Consider the following 17,346-nt stretch of genomic DNA (forward strand, 5'->3'; position numbering starts at 1 on the left):
GTCCCTTGCCCACAGTACGGCCAAATCGAGGGGCTTTGAGCCTGCTGGTGAAGGTGCTGGTTGAGGGATGAACGACTTTTTTCTTCAATTTACTGGATTGCTTCCCTTCTCTGTTTTGAACTGCTGAGTAATTGTTTCCTTTGAAAAACTTCGCTTCATTTATCTAGTTCTTCGGACCTATAATGCTGCCCAGTGCGCTGTATTTATGTCAGTGAAGAAGTGTTTTATTTGTCTGAAAATGCGTTGACAAACATACACGTGCTTATGTGGAGGTGAGGTTTGTGCACGTGCTTGTGTTGTCATTTCAAAAAGTTTGCCCTGCGCAAGTAACTGTAACACCTCCGTGAGCTCTCGTGTATGCTGCAGTCCTGACAACAGTGTGTGGGCACCATCCTCCCCGCTTCTGCCATTTCCAGCCTTGGAGAGGACTATTTTGTGCAAGTCTTGGTTCCCACATCCTCAGCTCTTCAAATAGTGACAAGGGAAATAAATATGGGTGCTTTGGAGAGAGCTGGCTGGCCAAATGGCCTGTTGGGTTTTTTCCCTTTTATTGCCAGTTGCTAAGAAATGTCTGAAGGAAGCTGTCAAGCACGCTTTTGTGGTGTTACTTTCCATATAAATGGCTGCTAGGGTCACCAAAGCAAGAGTGTGTGGTCCTGGAGGAGGAGGTAGCTGCTCCCAAGGTCAGAAACAGCAGGGAGGTGTCCCAAGTGGGTACCAGCAACAACTTTCACATAGACAGGGATTCGTGTATTCGTGACACGGGCTCTGCTGGGCATGGTCCGTGCTGGGAGATCCGTGAAGAGTTTCTCTTGCCTTGGAAGGGGCTCTCCTGGCTGCTCCACTTGGTTCTGCTTGGATTTGGGAAGTCCCATGTTTTGTAATCCCAGCGCACAGATGGAAATCGGGTGTCTTGATAAGTGTCGGAGTTCACGGTGCCTCAGAGCAGAGGTTTCACTCGCCCCAAACCCCTGTTGTTCCTACGGCCCAAATACGGTGTTCATTGGTGTTATTTTTTCCTGCAGTTCCTGAGCTGTGTGCGAGCGCTGTGACACCAGCCTGCCAGCTTTCAACAGCAGCATCCCAGAAATACTGGTTAATCACTAGTTTATTAGCTCATGGCCTTAGGCAAACCTAAAATCATTAACAGCCCATTTGTTGGGCTAATGACTCTTTTTTTACTAGATGTATAATTTAATATATGGTAACTTTCATGCTTAATTATGCTCTTCAAAGCTTCTTTTGAAGGAATTTATTTTTCTGCATGCATGTGTGTAAAAGGGTTGGGAGCTGGCTGGCTTTGCTTGCATGCCACTCTGTGTTAAAACCTAGATAGTTTATTTAAGAAGATTTTAATTTAGATATGGGTATTTCCTCCTTTGCTTGTTCTTTCAATATTTTTATCTTTGAGTGCTTGAAAAATAAATAATGATGAATTACCAACATGTTTTAAACGGCATCCTTTTATGCCCCATTTGTAGCTTGCTACATTGTTTTGGACAAGACGTAAACCCAAAGTCCTGATCAACAGGGCCATTGTGCCAGCAGTTCCCAAATGAATGCGAGTCTTGATCTCAGTGTCCTGGCCGCGTTCCCGCCTGGTTCACATTTTACTCAACAGCCAGTCCCACTTCAGTTCTCGCTCCCCTCGGTGGGAACAGCGACAGAGCACTGTGAAGCGCTGCTAATCCCACGTGCCATTTGCATGCTGCACTTGTAAAGCATCCTGGGATCAGCTGGGATGAAAAAGGCTATGCGTGTAAGATGTTTGTCACTGGCACCCCAAATCCGGTACTATATCAATGAAAGAAGGCTATGACTTTGTCAATCGGGATGATTTTTTTGAGCTAGGCAGCTGATTGAGAAGGATAACAAAAATGAATTCGATTTTCTTTCTGTGAGCTCTAGTGTCCCCTTCATGGAGATTAAAAATTTCCCGGTACTCTTTTCAGCTCCACAGAGCAAGCAAAAGATAATCTCCTGCTTGGATATACTCACACTATTGCGATCCACTAATAGGATCGCCATACAGTTTTGACTTAACAGGCGCTGGGAGAGGATAATCCTGTTTATTCGGTCATCCAAAACACTGATGATCTGAGATAATCAGTGAGCCGAGAGCAGGGGAGGAGGAGGGATGTGTGAGGTTCTCTGCACCCAGGTGGTTCGTCTGGTGGGATGCTTAGCGCTGGGGAAAGGCTTGGTCTCGTTACTGCAGCCCCGACAGAGCACGGGGGAGCACGGAAAGCCTCCTCACGACACAAGACACACGGAGAAGCCACCTGATAAAAGAATAGCATTTGGCAGAGTCTGATCCAGATGTTGTGCTCAACAGTCTTCAATTGTTCTTGTTGTGACTGATTTAATGTAGAAAGACTCAGGTAAGTGTCCTACTGGCCACATCAGGTACTTTGTACAAAATGCTTTGGCTACCAGGTGGCAGCGATTGCGTGGCAAATGGATCATCTCCCCATACTCACTCGCATTTGGAAAGTTAAATAAAGCTAGTGTCTTGTACTTGGATCCAACTTTGCTAAAAGTACAGCTAATGACATTTTTGGTGGGCATGAGACACTGCTTTTTCATAGCACACTGAATATTTGTATGCGGCCACTAGATCTCCGTGAATGTAGGGGCACATTCTGCAAATCTCTTTCCAAAAAATATAATCTGTAAGACACTTTCCCTGGTGATCTAGAGATATGCCCTGAAACGGGGGTGTACAGAATCTCTGGAGAGGGCACGTTAGTGAGCTTTCAAAGGATTTTCTTTTTCTGTTCTTGTGATCATTAAAACTTTCACACTTCATATTATATCCTAATCACTTGCCCGTCAATTTATTGGCTCGGGTTTCTGCGAAAGGCCCTATCTTCACTTCTGTGTTATCTCAGTCGATGTACGTATTTAGCAGTCAATACTTTCCTATTGTAGATATTTTTGTATCTGTAACATTAACTTTTACAGCTGACATGAGCCATGGATTAACTTCAAATAGTGTTGTTGACTTGTAAGCCTTATTTTATGATCTCTGAGCTGTCGTAGTCCAGATGACAGGTTTATGGTTTGGGAAGCCAGTAGCAATGGCTGAGCAATCGCTCACTAGTCTTTATAACTAATACAGCGTAGCTAGGTGCAACTCCTCACCATGGTGACACTTGCAAATATTGAACACACATAAAATGATTCATGGGACCCAGCATAATGCTTGCTTTAATTAATATTTTACAAGATACTAGCTTTATTTAACTTTCCAGATGAGCATGGACATGGGGAGACGATCCGAAGGACAGAATGTTGCTATGTAAAATTTATAGGCACTCATGTTTGTGTGCTTGTTTTTAAAATAAAATTTAAAAAAAATATATTTTTTTTTCTTCTCTCTCTGCTGGCAGGTGTTCAGGGCCCTGCAAGTGGCTCCTGTGGATTTTTTTTGTGTGTGTATTGAACGATGAGCTCTGAAAAGTGGCGTTCTTGCTCTCCTGCCTTCCTTCCTCCCTTTGCATTCAAATGCCGTCAGTATCGCGGGGCTGTGTTCTTCCTGAAGGCGCGTCGGGCTACCTTGTGCGGAGAGCACCGTGCTGTGGCACAGCCCCGGGGGGAAGCGCACAGCATCACTCTCTATCTGCTGTAGGCAAGCACTGACGTACCGCAACCACCGGGCCCTTCAGAACTCGAGATTTAGCTGTTTTCCCCTGAAGGAATGACATCTTTTGGGCAAGCAACACCAGATTCTTGACTAGAGTTGACAGGAAATCAGGGAGTATGGTAGTTGCAGACCTTTGGGGCTCTGTGGGTCTCTTCTAAAGAAACAGGAAGGGCTAACCAAGATTAACAAGCCTTCTGGCACTGGCTGTAAGTGGGTTTGTAAATAAATCAAAAAAATCTTGTAGGGTTTGAAAACTGGAAATGACTGGTGTTATTCAAGGGTTGAAGTGGTTTTGCTAAGTGATAGTACTTCTTAAATCAGCCCCCAGGGAGCAGCAGTAAAGCGGCACAGGCTTAATTTGGTTTCATGAGTCACTGCAGGGACGGAGCGGGTTTCCCCGCTGCTCAGCCTCTGTGTGTTGTCCCCCTGCCTGGCTGCGGTCCAGCCCCGTCCTTGCGAGACTCTGGGCAGTCCGTCTTGCTGGAGAGGACCCTGTGGAGGTGGCTGTCCCTGATCTCCCTTCCACCCCATGCGGTCAGCATGCAGTGAGGACCGAGCCCGGTTCATCGGCTAAGCAATGCCAAGCTTCCCTCCACCGTGCCGACCCACGGCTGCTGTTGACACAGAAAGCTGCTTTTGTGGCACCAGCATCAGCCTCTGGCTGGAGACGAGCTCAGCTGAAGCTGACGCTGGGTAGGTGATGCTGGAGACACTGATCTGTGAATGCTGTGCTTCTAGGAGGTCCTTTCTAATGCTCCGGTGTTTTCTTCTTCCCAAACGCTGTGGGAGATCCAAACAGCCATGGCAGCAAAATGTTCCCATAGGAAATTAGCCACAAGACTGTACTTCGGAAGTGGACTGCTGTGATGAGTTTACCAGATGCACTTTAACTGGAATTCATTGCACCTAAGAATCAATCTACAGACCAGGAAAAAGTTTCAGCTGGCAGAGGATGCATCAGCACATCTACCTAGATGGTGGTCGCGCCATCCTTAGAAGTGATCGTATCCAGGTACTTTCCCTTTGGTTATGTCCTAACAATCTGAGATAACCCTTCACATTCTTCTTCTAGCAATGACACGATGACCAACAAGGAGGAGGCTTGTGAGTGCATAGCTTCACAGTGTGGAAACCCCTGAAAAAAAACCTGTTCCTCAATGCTTAGGTTGAGATATAAATTCTCCTTCTACAACTAAGATTTCCGGTTGTAATTTTTCCAACCATAATTGTAAACAAGCAAACATTATCAGATCTTTTCGACTCATGAGCATTCTTCTGCAAGCAAGGGGAAAAAAATGGCCCATCATTACTCCGGTTTGTCACATGACCCAAAGAATTGTCCGTTAGTTCCCAATCATTTTATATAAAATTGAGAGCAATGAAGACACTGACAGCACTTTTATTTGTCTATATAGAATCCTGCAGAGGTGGCAGAGAAAAAATCCCGCACTAATAAAATAATAAATTCTTCTTCACGTTAACATAAAATACTTTTACAATGATGAAAAGATTTGGATTCACTCCAGTGTGGTTTTCCCTGCATGGTTGGTTTTTGCATTTCTTTGTTTGCTCTTTGTAGTCCATTTCCAGTTGGGGTTTTTTTTTTCTTTCCAAGTCTGACATATAGCATGATGTTATGAATTCTGGCCTGTGACAGCTTGAGGACTATGTTTATTTGTTTAGACAAAAATCTCTTTCCTTCCAAGTCTATTTTAAATGCCATGGAAACGTTCTCTTAGTCCTGAGGTTTTGTTTGTCGTTGTTAGTTATTAAAAACCTATGCTCGAGGTCAGCAGTGACTCAACCATCTTTTGCAGGAGGCATCCTCCACAGTCCAGGGATGGCGTTGGGAAGTCATGAGGGGATGATGGAGAGGAGAGGATGATCGAGGTACACGAAATTTTTCTAGATGATTTGAAAGGTTTCTTTGTCTTTGAAATGTGTACAACCAGAAGTAACCACGAGGCGGGAGGTGAAAGCTGAAACTGCTACGCTAAAGCCTGGCCCAGTCCAACGTCGGGGACAGCCTCTGGTGAGTTTTGTTTCTTCCCCTGTCCTTGCGGTTGGGAATGTGCCGTGATTTAAAACCACTATAGCATTAACTGCCCCATTACACAAAGCAGAAAGCTGAGTGACTGACCTCATCACTTAGAGCAAGTGTTTTAATGCTGGCCAAAGTTCAAATCAATCAAAAGGTCGAACTTGTTTAAGGCAGTGAGTGATAAGAGAGGGGATGGCTCAGGAAGCTCGTTTCCAGCCGTTGAAATAGAGCCAGCCTGGCCGCAGGAAAAACTACAGATAGCACAAACCCTGGAAAACTGTGACAGCGCGGAAACTGAGGGCTGAGCCTCCCCTTGCTGGAGTCAGTGGCCGCAGGGAGTTCCCACCAAATTCGATACAAGAAAACTGGACCCTGGTGAATAGGACTTCAGGTAATTCTCCTGGCAAGGCCTGGTCAGGAGTCAAGTCGTACTTTCCTTAAATTCGGTGAGGTTTTTAGCCAGATGGTGGAAACGGACTGTTAGAGGAAAATGAGTTTTCCTAGCTGGAAGACTGGTCCCTGTGAAGTACAGAAGACCCGAGGTTGCATTTTTTATTAAGCATGCTCGTAACGTAGCAGCTCTCTGAAATGGCAGACCTCTGGTGGCATCTCCATCAGCATGGGCATGGTGGTTAAAGAGACATGCAAAACTTCTGGTCATTAAGAGAAGCTTGAGGGAAGCTGAAACAGTCTGACAAAAGAGGACAGTTTATCCCCTTTGGGAGGAATGGAAGGGAAGAGAAAAATCATGCCTTGCTCAGTTGAGGCTGGAACAGACATTTTTCCCAGGCTGTCAAAGGCAGAGGTTTTTCCCTCCCAGTGTTTGCCTCTGTGCAGGGGAGAACATGGACTTCATGGAAAACTTACCTTCTTATTCTGAGTGGGGCTGCTCAGCACCTCCAGCCTCTTTGGAAAACTCTTCCCACAGTTTGTACTGGCTGCTTTTCCGAGGATCTAATGGCTTTATTTAAAACAAACCAAAAAAAAAAAAGAGAAATGGGAGTGAGGACTTGTTAGAGTGTGTTCCTGCCATTTGAATGATGATGGGGGACATTACTGGGGAGCTAGAAAGCCCATTAACCTCCATGGTGCATGGCCATGCTTTCATAAGCTTGCAATGGATGGATTTTTTCAATATACTTTTTTTTTTTTGTCAAAGAAAGCATTCTCCAAGGACAACCACTGAAAAAATCCCTGGCCTTTTTGGCAGAATTCCCTGTAACTTACATAGCCAGGGTTTTCTGTGCTCCAGCTCTTGTGTCACGTTCCCAACACACCCAGGGCCAAATGAAGATCTTTTCACTTAGGGCTGAATCTGACCCTTCTTCTGGTATGGAAAAGATGTGAATAGTCCTATGGGCAGATGAAGAAAGGTGGTACTTGGGATGAGGAAAGGTGGCCCAGGCTGCTGGCCTGGCGTTAAGAGGAAGGATGGGTTGAGGACCAAGCCACAGGACCAGCGTTGCTTGTTAGGTACGATGGGAAGTGGTGGAAGGTCCACCAGGCTGGGAGGGAGGCTACAGCAGCAGTGCTGGTGGGTGGACAGAACTCTTTGGTGTTATTGCACGTTACTGTTGTCTAACTGAAAGAGAACTGTAACGGAAAGCAACGTGGCTGCCTCTGAGCTCAGTCCTGCAGAAGCACTAGCACAGTGCAGGCAAACAGGCACTTTGTGACATTCTGGGCCTCTTTCTGTCAACGGTGGTCTTCTCAGCAGGAAGCAATACCGTGCCCCCAGGTTTGCCAAGCTGGTGGCCACTGCACGGTGGCTGCACCCCAAAAATATTGCTATGGTGGTAAGAAATCCAGGATCTCCCTTGGAAGGCAGGAGGCATCGCGGACCTGGGACTTGGGTGAAGACCAGGCAGAGGTTCCCTGAGGTCCAGCTCCAGCCTGCCCAGCCCAGGAGGGTGTCTGCACGTCTCGTCCCTCCAGACTGAAGTTAGGTCTGCTCTGCTTTTTGCTCACCCTCAACTTCACTGTTGGCAAAAGCAATACCAGCAGCAACGCTGCAACAGAGAATGGGGTTTTTTCGGAGCTCTGATTCATGAAACCAGATGTGCCTGTGCTTTTTTCAAGCTCATTTGAATGTTTGCAATGGACTTCTAGCTTTTCAAAATCATCAGTTACCAGATGTCTTTTAAATTGTCTATCTTGCAAAATCATCAGTTACCAGATGTCTTTTAAATTGTAAACCTCTGTAGCCAGAGGTTAAAACTGTGTCAAAACAGTCACTGATAAGAATTTGTATTACACTTAAAATACACTATGATTTCCTCCAGCTCTTTGGCCTGAAAAGTTCTCTCACGGAAATTTTATGGCTCGCAAAAGATTTGCCACCTGCCCATTGCTATAGTTTCAGTCCCGGATTTACTGATAAATGCTTTTAATAATTAACAGTTGCAGGGGCTCCATACCTCTGTCTGACAGAGACCTCATCTCTCTGACAGTAGAAAAAAGGCCTGTTGTAACTGGAAGAGTCATGCGGGCTGAGTGCTGGTGGAAGGTACCCGCCGTTGTACACTCTGGGTCCAAATGCAGATCTTCCCCTGGGGTTGAAGCTGTTCGTAAGCAGAATTTTGTCCTGGGCCTGGTTTTGAGCTCGAGGTAGCCGGAGGAGCAGGGATGCTTGCCGGGTTCCTAAGGTAAAGGAGGTTTGGGGGCTGAATGGGGCTGGGAAGGAGCTGTGCAAGCGGAAAGGATGAGCAGGTTGGGCTGTGACTTTCCTTCTTAACCCCGTCCTCCAGGGTCTCATCCAGCCTCTGTGCTGGCTGCCAAAATCTCATACTGAGTTGCTATTTTGGGATAGATCAACACCAAGAATTACTTTAGAGATGTTTGGAGAGAGACTTAATAAAATCAACTAATAAGGTTTGACGTGCTGAAGATTAGAAAGAGCCTTTCCAAACATCTGCCCTGACCTCGGAGGTGGGAGGCTCAACGGAGATGTGTGTGTCCCCGGGGCTGGGGTGTCCTCTCCTGGGATGGCCGATGGGACATGGCCCACCGCTGCGAGCTGCACAGGCAGCTCACCTCTTTGCAAAGCCATCTCTGAACTCTGCGGGCAAACCAGCAGGATGACATTGCACCGGCTGGTGGCCTGAAAAGGAAAAATAAAAACAAAGCAGGAGGGAAAAGGCAGCTCTAAGCTGTTGTGTCGAGGGGCTGGGAGCAGCCAAGCTCTCTGTGCAGCAGGCGGCTGGGGCTGCTGACTTCAGCAGTTGTCCCCGTGTAAATCATCCTGTCCCTGGACCAGAGGGCTCACGTGGTCGGTGCCGGGGGAGCTGGGGGTCCCTGCCGACGGCAGGGCAAGCTCCGCTGAAACAGCAGAGCCACCGCGCCGCCCTCGCCCCTTGTTACGGGCGCAACGGCGAATCGCTCTGGGCTCTCCGCTTCTGGTTTTGCTTTGATGATTTTTATTTTTTTTTCCCTTTTTTGTCATAGGACCAGCCCAGAATAGAATCACGAGATGGGTGCTTATTACTTTCCAAATAATCTATACACTGTTTTTAGTGCTGACGCTGTGTGTGAAAGGCCGTGTCACCACTGCGCTCATGTTTCCATGTGACACTGCAGCTCACTTGTTTTTTCCCATTTCTTAACTAATAAGTGAAATGAGTTTGACAGCCTTGGTTTCAGCTTGAGCTTGTTGGTTCCCATGTCACAGATAGGCTCGGTTAGCAGCAAATTCTTGTCAGGAGAAGAGAATTACAGTTCAAGCTTGAAATGTGCTAGCGTCCAGTGCAAAGTTTTAAATTCTTGACCAAAGTTAGATAAAGCTGGCTGAAAGTGTGACGTTTGAAATACACTATCTATTTATCTTTTCCTTCTGACCAAAAATACCTAGAGTGGAAGTATGTGCTTTATTTGCATCCGAGCAGAGAACAGTTGAGCTCCTCTAAAGAAAAGAGTAAACACAGCATTTTAAATATTGGGGTTTTTTTAAAAAATCTGTGCAACTCTTCCTCTATATATATGTATATTATTTATATTAAAAAAAGAAAAGTTGTACATATATATACATATATCTTTAAAGAAAACAGAATGATTTATTTTCAAGGTGTAGGAAGGCTTATTTAACTGGTAATAAGAAAAAAATGCTAGCTCTCCCACAGCAGTCATTAATAGCTCTGAGTTCCAGCCTGAGTACAGATGGAGCTTTGATATTATCACAGTTTTGCAGTGACTAAGTGCTGTATATCCTGCTGCTAATCCTGTGGTGGAAATCGGCTGCTCTTAACACCTGGTGCCAAGACGCAACTATTTGCCTGAACCTGACACAAGTGATTTCAGCTGCGGCATCTGCAGCCTCCTGGGCTGGATTTTGGGCACATCGCAGCTCGGTTAAGCCAACGCCGGGCGCTTTCTCTGACTTGTGCTGCGTGCCGAGGTCCTCCCGCCTCCTCCTGTACAACAGCCCCTCCGTTCTGGGCTGCCCTCCTGGGTCGCTCTCAGCTCAGCTATTTATTCAAGCTCCATTTTTCTGTGCTCGTCGGGGACCGCTCCTCCCCTCCGGGTGCCCAGAAAGAGGATTTGTTTTTAGGCAATGTTTTTAGTTATAGTTTCCAGCAGGATGAGCTATCTCGCGTCGCAGCTTGGGCGAGGGAGGAACAGCATGTGAAATCCAGCCGCTTCCAGGGTCAAATGAGGAGCGAGTGCCTGCGGAGCTGGTAGCCCCGGGCTCCGCCGGAGCGATGCTGAGCCTCCCCCGCCGACCGTGGCTGGGCAGGGAGCGTGGGCGCTGTGAAAAAGGAAGTCAGATATAGAGTCCCGATGGTTTTGGCCACTTTGCTAACTTTCTGCAAGCGGGTCTTGTTCTTTAAGAGTTTTTTAGGAGCTGAGTGGAAGACTTCAGGGGTTTTTAGAGGGGCTTTTTTTGGTAACAGTTTGCTAAATTTATGGTTTAGATCTGAAGGGACCCTTAGCCTGACCTCCGATATATAACATAGAGTATTGAATTTCATGCACTTAACTCCCACAGTCTGTCCAAGAACTGGCTGACCACAGTGCTTTCCTAAGGAAAAAAAAAAAAAAAAAAAAAAGAGCTCTTAAATGCAGTCATTTCAGCACGGTAGAAATGTTTTTTTATTCCTAATAACATGCCGAGAGCTAGGAGTCACGTGGATTTTGAAGAAAACTCTCGGACAAAGATCTCCTGACCAAGGCTCTCCCTTGACCCCATCATCCTCCCCAAATTGCGCTCCGCCTGCTGCTGTCTCCTCTCCTGGGCATGCTGGAGGTTAGAGAGATGCAAAATAAGCCTCAGGGGCAGGGAGGGAAGAGGTATCCATTTTGGGAATAAGGAAGGGGCAGGCTGAAAGCACAGAATCATAGAATCATAGGCTGGTTTGGGTTGGAAGGCACCTTAAAGATCATCTAGTTCCAACGCCCCCTGCCCTGGGCAGGGACACCTCCCACCAGCCCAGGTTGCTCCAAGCCCCGTCCAGCCTGGCCTTGAACCCCTCCAGGGATGGGGCTGCCACAGCTTCTCTGGGCAACCTGGGCCAGGGGCTCACCACCCTTAGAAAACAGGGATCATTTAACCCGGCTCCGCAGCAAACGGGGTTAATCTGACCTTGCCCTACATTTGGGTGGGAAAGTGTCAACTCAAAACAAGTATTTCTTATTCCACGCAGATGTTGGCAGCAATGTGTGAACCATCACCGCTGTTCCTTTGCCTTGCAATAGCGCTGCGACACAAACCCTGTTGGGCTGGGCACTTCACCGGCGCAGAGCAAAAACCTGCCCCTGCCACAAAGAGGTCTCAGGCTCACAAGGTAATTACTTATCTTCGTCCACTAATTTAACCTTCCCCTCCCCCACCCCTTTTTTTTTTTTTGCATTACCCAGATAATATCGTTTCTCTCCCAGACTCAAAATAAAACAACAACAAATAAATGATTTCCTGTAACCTCCTGAGATAGGGGGAACCGAGACAGACGTGTTGCCATCAGGCACTGACTCCCTGAGGTAATGGAGGATTGGGGGTGCGTCGGGGGGACACGCAGATCTGGGAAGCTGCAGCATGGCTTTGCTAAAATGACACAGCCAAAGATATTCTAGAGATTATCCTCCAAAAACTCCGTGGTCCAAGGGCTTAATGACTTAAATAGCGGTCGAATGGCTGCTTATTATCAATTGCCTATTGCCAGTTGAACTGCATTAATGAAAGTTTCTTGATAAAAGCTGCCTTATCACCTGGAACTGAGATACCCAGTCTAATGTGCTCCTGCAAGGCTGGAGGAAATGCTCCTTTCAGCAGCAAAACAGACGATGTGTCGCTTCCCTGAATTAGGCTGAGTCAAATGGATGGTCAGGCCCTCCGGAAAGATGCAATTTCTTTCACCTTTTGGTGTTACAGGACCGCTTTAGCCATGTGCCAGAAAGGATTTTGGCTGCTTGCAGGACTTTAGAGTCCAAGCAAACACACCTTGCTGGCCATTTGCAGTGGCCCAGGCCAATAGCCACCGGCAGTGTCACCGCGCCCCAAGGGGACAGCACTGTACATCCCTCTGCCATAACCGCGTACCGCCTTGGAGAAAATGGGTTGAAAATGGTATTTAACATTGTTGATTATGATTTTTTTCAGATTTATTACCTGTTTTTTTTGTTCACTGTTTGGCTGCCTGCTCCCCCTCCATCTGCCAGCCCTGTAATCCACCTCCTCTTATCTCAGCACAGTTCGCTCCACCTCTTGCTCATTTTCATTTTATTGCCTAGCTAATCTCATCCTCCTGCTTTTCCTGACACTGCTCCCCCCTCCCCATCTGTGGAGATTAAATCACTGCTCCTTTTGTTTGGTGCCACTCAAAATTCCCTCATTTCACTCAGGCTTTGGGATGCTTCCAGGCACTTTTGCTGTTGTTGCACACATCCGTTTTCCTGGCACAAAAAGGCCCGTCAGCATCTGATGGAAGCGTTAGTGAGTCCTCGTTTCAACCAGTTCTCAGAAATGTCCTGAATCTGAAATGGAGCTGAGCTCAGCCTGAGACACGCAGAGTGCAGCGGAGGCAGCTCTATGTGTCTGGACCCTACAGGACCATCGGTGGGATGCTTAGGACAGCTCTGCGGTGGCGTCAGAGCACCTCAGTGATAGTTGAGAAAAATCTACATCGAAGGCATGGGCTAGAAAATCTCCAAGCTACCAAAATGCGAAGTTCTGGAAGTGGTTTCTCATGTTGTTAGGTGTTGAATCGGTGTAGTCAACCCATCTTCCCTATTTGCAGCGTCCAGTGGCGTGCCAATATTCACGGCCTCACAAGTCTAATAAATTCTAATTACTGCTGAGGGTTTTAGGCTCAAAGTCGAAACCAGCCTCCCTGTTCGAGGGTGCTAAGTGCATCCTGGTTTGGGGTCAGGACTGCAGGCACGGGTGGGGACACTGGATTTTCAAGGTACATGGTTTCTGGCACCTTCCCACAAGGGTGCTGGAGACTCTCCTGCCAGTGCTTCCTCCATCTGTGTGAGTGCGCCAGTCCACTGACCTCAGTGCTGCTAACGTCGGCTCAGAACTGGAACGGGCAGAGCCTTTAACCACCCGGCAAACCCCAGACAATTTCAAAATGGCTTACAGCTGGGGGACCAAGTCCCTTTACAGGACTCCTGGCAGCTGTCAGGCTGCTGTTCTTCCCCGCTGTGGGCACCCAACCGTGTTTGCTGCCGGCGGCTGGATGAGAACAAGTCCTAAAATCTTGATTCAAATAACCCCCGCTTTGAGTACATGGGAGATACTCCCCTGAGTGCAGACCACTGCTGTTTGGCCCTAATTGTTGAGATTAAGTATTCATTTTTAATCTGTTCGGTTTTTATCTCTTGCCTTAATTCTCAACTCGCAATGCCAAGCGTGGTGCATTTGCTATATCTCCTCTCACTACTTTTATCTGCCAACATGTTTTAAATAAGTTTAAAGAGTACAAGAGCTAAAAAAAAAAAAAAAAAAAAAATCAGGCAGCTTAAGATAAAAGCCAGCAGCATGCTTTTAAAAATAGACCGGGCAGCCCTGCGAGAGGTGCCGAGTAAGTGGGTGCACGGGAGGGGAACGGAGCAGGCTGGAGCGGCACTGTTTAAACAGAAGGTAAATAAGTGGCAGAGGGAGCTGCAGTTCATTTTGTTCCCTTACGTGTTGCCCAGATAATGCAACAATATCTTCAGGCAGGCTGGTTCTAAAAATGGATGCAGCTCTTGGGTTTCACTGGGTGACACTCGGGCAGCGGCGCTGGTACAGAGTCTCCTGTGACGCATCCATGGGAGCAGCGCGAGTGCACGCCCATGAAATGGCATTTAGTGCTTCAAAACCAGCAGCGATATTCGGGTCTCAGCACTGGTACTTTATGAAGACGACTTTTGCAGTGAAGAACGCGTGCCTTTGTACTACGTCAAGGTGCCCGATGCAGAAGGGGCTGCCTATAAATCCCCAGGGTTGGGCAATGTTTTGTTAAAATTCTCTTTCCTGCTGTGGTTGACCTGTGAAAGCAGCAATCGTCTGACAGTGACAATGGTACTTAATTAGTAAGTCAGGTTTGAGGTGTCCTGTCCAATGAGTAATTTCACAGAAGCAGAAATTAGGATTTACGCTGGTTTAATATAAGAAAACAATTGTCTCGAAAGCCTCCTTGGCATTTTAATGGTGTTTTTCTTTGGTCTAAATATACACGAGAAGTTGAGAGGATGTGTAAGCCTGAGACAGGGATAAAAAGGACCAAGAGAAAGACTCAAAGATCTTGTCCAAACTCCACGCTAGCCACTCCTCTGGCTTGTGTCAGGAATAGCGTGGCCAGCAGGAGCAGGGAAGTGATGGTGCCTCACCTCGGGTGCTGTGTTCAGTTCTGGGCCCCTCTGTACAAGAGGGACATTGAGGTGCTGGAGCGTGTCCAGAGGAGAGCTACCAGGCTGGTGAGGGGTCTGGAGACCAGGGCATATGAGGAGAGGCTGAGGGAGCTGGGCATGTTTCGCATGGAGAAGAGGAGGCTGAGGGGAGACCTCATTGCCCTCTACAGCTACCTGAAAGGAGGTTGTGGAGAGGTGGGTGCTGGGCTCTTCTCCCAGGTGAATAATGACAGGACCAGAGGAAATGGTCTGAAGTTGCGGCAGGGGAGGTTTAGATTAGATATTAGGAAGAATTACTTTACTGAAAGAGTGGTCAGGCACTGAACAGCCTGCCCAGGGAGGGGGTTGAGTCATCATCCCTGGAGGTATTTAAGAAACATCTAGATTTGACACTTCAGGGCATGGTCTAGTGGCAGAGATTGTAGGGGTTTGGGGGTTTTTTGTGTGTGTATGGTTGGACTCAATGATCTCAAAGGTCCTTTCCAACGATGAAGATTCTATGATTCTATTGCACAATTGCGTGAGCCACCGGCTTCCCTAGGGTATGACATCATCCCAGGGAGCTGCACTAGTCACCATTGCCCTCACTGCTTCAGGATGAGCGTTGGTGTCCTTGTCTTTCTTCTTGCCTTCCTGCTTCCTGCCTAGTTGAGCTCAGCTCAGCTGCGAGAAGGACGAGTATTTGTTAATCTTCAGTAGCTGTGGCAATGACCAACCAGCTCTTCTCTGCTCCCGAGGAGGCTGCGTTTGGGTTGGGCACACGTTGCTCACTGGCCTGGAGAATTCTCCATTTCTTGGCTAAGTGATTCTTACCCTGTTCTGTAAACAGCACATTCAGGAGAGAAAGGGCAGCAGTGCTCCTTGGCCAAACTATGGCAAGCATTATGTTCTCATAGAGAAGAAGGCAGACAGTGCTGCCTTCCTCCTGGGAATAGAGTGATCCCCTGTCAGGTTGGTGTCTGTCGGGCAAATTGTTGCCTACAAGGTTAATTAGCTGGAGAAAATGAGCTAGAATACTTGGGAGTAATGAATCATAATGAATTGTTATGTTTGAGGAGCGACAAGATAAATTCATGCATGTTTTGGACTTCTTTTAGTCAGAATGGAAAATAGCGCTACACGTTTTTCTGCTGTTCTGCTTTTGTTTCTGTTTGTCGGGAAGTAAATCAACAGGGCCTGAGTTTGTAAGGTCTTGTGATGCTTGATTGCTCAACGTTTAATATCTCTCCTGAGTTCTTGAGCTGTGGCTCCTCTGGAATCCGTACATTTGCTCCCACCTTCAGAAAATGTGATTTTGACCTATTACTGAGAAAACACAACATTTTCCTAAGCCACAAGAGAAAAAAATGTTGTGTTGTCCTAATACTATGGGTGGTAGCGCTACATGGCAGTTCTGATTGAGGTGTAGCACCCTCATCTAGGAAAATACTGAAGTAGATTAAATGATTGATTCACCTTTCATACCAAGGTGAGTCAAGGGGACATATTGGTAGCAAGACTCATCACCCTTCAAGCTCCTACTGTCCCCAGACATCTCTGGAGTTTTTGTATGAAATTGGACCCAGCAAAATAGCAAGTCAAGGGGTAGACAGACATTGTAACTCTTGAAATACTTGGGAAGTAAAGATAAGCAAGGGACTCCTACCTGGAAGGTAGCTTCTGGAATCCCAAGGTAAGATGAAGGACACGGTGAAAAAGAGGATCTTGATGAGAAAAATTGCTTCTTAGTCCCCTTCAAGAATCATGTGTCCCTGAGTGAGATGAAGCCTGACACAAGCTGTTGCGCTTGATTTATGGTGTGGTACCACGGTTGAGCTGGTTCGGGGTTGGAGGAGCTGCGAGCTGCCAACAGTAGGAGGGTTTGAATTCGCATTCTTTTAAATAGATCAGTGGTTTCGGGAAAGTGAGTGGGACTGCTGCAATGTTTAAGTTCTTGACTGGATTGATGCCTCTGGAAGTGTTTGGAGAGATTTGACAGATCTTTCTCTCTCTTGGAGGTGCACATTGGCGTTAGCCCAGCCATGACCGCATGAAGCAAACTATTGTTTCTGTCACCGCTGGGAGAAGACATGTTTCTCATTCACAAAGAGCACTTTGGGGATCAAAGACAGAAGGTACCAACTGACATTTAATATCGCTACTAATTATATGTTAAAAACTAATATAGGTTAGGACTAAATTAGTGCCTTTGTCCAGATGTTTTCACAGTTGCCCTGACTGCAGCACAACGGGTTATGTTCTGAGCTGTGAGGTACTCATACTGCTCTTTCGCGTCTCCCCTGATGTGGTTGCTCCTAGCATGATCAGGTGCAGACTCCCACTTACCGAGTGCTGCAAAAGGCATCGCTCTGACACAAAGTGGAAAATTCTCCTTGGGGTGCACAGCTCTCTCAGGAGGCAGTCAGTGGGGGTGACTGCTTACAGACCTGGCCCCGTGCTTTGAGATGTGAATTCATATACAATATCTTCTCTGAAAGCAGCTATTCTTGCTCTTGCCAAACTGCTCCAAAGACCCATACAATGATGTTAATTGTAAGCCACAAGCTGGCTCCTATCTTTGAATTGTTTTTCTCTAACGATTTTAAGAAGAGCTCAGCATGTTCTCAGTAGGAGCTGATAGATGCTGAGCACTTCTGAAATCCCGCCAACTTCTTTTAGGTTCCTAAATGGGAACTGAGTGCTTTTGAACATATGATCCTAAGGGTGCATTTTATAACACTACAGCTCTGTCCGTATCGTTTCTTTCCTCTCTCACTGTCCCCAGAATGCTCCCAGCAGCGGCAATAACACTAGGAGCGCCAGGCTAGTCAGGGCTTGAGTGATGTCTCAGTTA

The 17,346-nt window shown here is 47.0% G+C and overlaps 1 long non-coding RNA gene across 1 annotated transcript; it reads left to right on the top strand.

Annotated features, from left to right (window-relative positions):
- The first annotated feature begins 4,257 nt into the window (after positions 1 to 4,257).
- Positions 4,258 to 16,604, top strand: LOC128916753 (uncharacterized). The gene is made up of 4 exons (XR_008469043.1): positions 4,258 to 4,658; positions 5,464 to 5,678; positions 11,324 to 11,464; positions 16,511 to 16,604. It is a non-coding gene; the product is annotated as an uncharacterized LOC128916753 (long non-coding RNA).
- Positions 16,605 to 17,346: the final 742 nt, after the last annotated feature.

The sequence above is a fragment of the Rissa tridactyla genome, chromosome 12 (assembly GCF_028500815.1).
Source record: "Rissa tridactyla isolate bRisTri1 chromosome 12, bRisTri1.patW.cur.20221130, whole genome shotgun sequence".
In the NCBI taxonomy this organism is placed as follows: domain Eukaryota; kingdom Metazoa; phylum Chordata; class Aves; order Charadriiformes; family Laridae; genus Rissa; species Rissa tridactyla.